Here is a 2,838-nt window from a genome sequence, read left to right on the forward strand (position 1 = left end):
CAGTATATGGCATTTTCTAACTTCAGAAGCTTCAATGTCCTTGACCCATCATGACATTGTGTAGCATTAATTAAGTTTTGTGCTTCCAAATCACTTTTGTTTTTAAGAATTTCTTGATACTTTTATAACCTGCCTTCAACTTTGATCCTTCATTCTTTCTATTTGTCAGGTGCAGAGGGTTACCTTTTTTAGCCTTCTGTCCTGTCACCAACCATTCTTACTTGGTTGCATATACTTGGTAGAAGAGTTGAATGATCTTTCTGGCTCCCTTTGCTTACATCCCACAAACTCTCTCCCTTGCCCTATTTACTGCCCTAAATCTCTCCTTAGCTGATGAGATCATATTATCTCCCTGTAAACTCTACCTATCCTGAAAGGTCTGTCATTGGCTGCCTTTAAAATCCTTCCTCTTCTTCTCTTTTTTAAATAATGGAGCGAAGTTATATCCAAAGTCCGCCCTACAGACGGTTTCCTCAGTATCTTGCAAAAACACCAAACAAAAAGACCATTTTAAAAGGGGTGTATTTTTTTTTCTTTTAGAATATAAGCTCCTCCAGAGCAGGGACAATGTTTTTTTGTATGTTGTTGTGCCTAATGCACTGCAGATGCTCAATAAATATTGATGACGGGAAGCTGTGAGTCTTGATAAGGGTGAGAAACCAAAATCTCAAATATTGTGTTGTGGCTCATTTTATTATACCCTCAGATTAATTGGGAAATATCAGCCCTTTGGGACAATTGTCCCAAACATTACATTAAAATAAAAGTACAGTGGAGGCCTGGGGTGGTTCTTTTCGAGGAAAAAGGAGCTTATACATTTTGGACAACATCATAAGGCATGTTAATTCAGAGCTTGTTTTTAAAAAAAAATTGATTTCTCCTGACCCCCAGGGCAAGGACATGATATAATCCATAGCTGAGGAGAATTAACCTAGACTGAGGAGATAGATCTCATTGAAGAAGTTCTATGTAAAACTGAAGCTTGTCACATTTGCCTGTTTATGTGTGTCGGTCATTTACTAAATTAGTTTGATTCTGAAATCAATTGTGATGATACTTCATTAAAAATAAGTAAACAATATGTTGCATGTGTATAGTTACAAAATTTAATGTGATATGAAGTAAAACCACTCAAAATATATAATTTTAAAACGTAACTATTATTTTCATGTTGAGATTACTTAAAGGTGAATTAAATTCCTAATTAATACAGTATGTGAAACCTGATTACATTTTTAAATTTCTAGAAGAGAATGGGAAAAGCAAAACAAAAGTGACATACTTCTAATCTATTTCTGTGTGTGACAGTATTTTTCCTTCAATTGAATATAATATGTGTTTAGTGTCATATTTACTATTTTAATAATTATAGCCATAGAATTAAATGTAGTAAACTGTATAGTCTTTTATCATAGTGGATAAAATCAATTAAATGTTGTTTTAAGTAAAAAAAAAAAGAAAATCGGTAAGAAATCCTAAAATTAAATATAGTAAAAAAGATAAGAAATGTTGTGCATGACAAGAAATACAGATAATAGAACTCGAAAATTAAAAGCATAAGAAGGCATGCCCTAGCCAAGTGGCTGAGTTGGTTGGAATGTTGTCCCATACACCAAAATGTTGTGTGTTCAAGTCCCAGGAGGGGCACATATGTGGGTTGCAGGTTTTATCCCTGGTCGGGACGCAGCCAATCGATGTTTCTTTCTCTCTCCTTCTTCCCCTCTCTCTAAAAATCAATAAACATATCCTGGGGTGAAAATAAATAAATAAATAAATAAATGCAATAGATGAAAATTTAGCCATATATACAAAAATATATCTTTTAAAAAACTATAAGAATAAGAATGACATAAAAAAGAAGCATAAAAAATACAGAAGCAGTAAAATATCAAATTCATTCAAAACAATAAATGTGGCAAAAGTAACAATGTACGTTAAAAGCCTAAACATCCTCATAATAATGTTGTTAAGATAATATTGTTATAGTAGTCATGAAACTTAATGATTTAAACAAAATTCTGTCAAAATACATTAAAAACCCTGAGATGTTTGGAAATACTTGATAGGTGGATTGTGGCTTACTTTTAATACTTTTGTTGTTGTTAAGAGCCTAGATAAGTTTATTGTCATTCAAATATTCCATACAAAAAGGAAAACAGCAGTTGGATTAAGGCTTATGAAAAATTAAAAAATGCAGGTTTGTAGACAATGCTCTATTTACAATGGGGAACAGGCTGTCCCTGATGTCATACACAGCAGCTGCACTTGCCTGATGCTCCTTTGCAGATGCAGCCTTGGGCACGCTTGGCACAGCCCAGCAGCAGCAGGCACAGCAGCTCTTCTCTCAGTCTTTGCATTTGCAGGAGCTGGTTCAGCTGCAGGATCCACCAGTGCAGCAGGAGCATTTGGGATCCATTTCGAGCAGTGGTGAGGCGGAAGGTCCAAAGCAAGAGAAGAAGAGGCACTCACGCTGGTGCAGGGCATGGTGGCCTACTCTTACTTCTTCCCTGAAATTTTCTGTATGCCCACAGTCTTCTGTCATGAACAGATAAATAGGCTGAAATGTTAATATTTTCTTTTTAGTTCAAATAAATGCAAATAACTAGACACACCAAACTGCACCCAGAAACTTTATACAATCATACATTTCTGTGGTAGGTCAAGAGAAAATGAACAAGAGAATAAGAAAAAACAAACTTTTTAAAATAGCATGACTGTAAATAATTTGAATGTAAATTATAATATAGAGTAATGTAATGTCTATGACATATTATTCTTCATAGGCAAAGAGATAAAATTTCCCCCAAGTTTTCATAAAATTCTACATTAAACATATAT

The 2,838-nt window shown here is 34.2% G+C and overlaps 1 pseudogene; it reads right to left on the reverse strand.

Annotated features, from left to right (window-relative positions):
* Positions 1 to 2,170: 2,170 nt before the first annotated feature.
* LOC114494931 lies at positions 2,171 to 2,476 on the reverse strand (annotated as a pseudogene).
* Between the last annotated feature and the right edge of the window lie 362 nt (positions 2,477 to 2,838).

This window comes from Phyllostomus discolor, chromosome 4 (genome assembly GCF_004126475.2).
Source record: "Phyllostomus discolor isolate MPI-MPIP mPhyDis1 chromosome 4, mPhyDis1.pri.v3, whole genome shotgun sequence".
Taxonomy (NCBI): Eukaryota; Metazoa; Chordata; class Mammalia; order Chiroptera; family Phyllostomidae; genus Phyllostomus; species Phyllostomus discolor.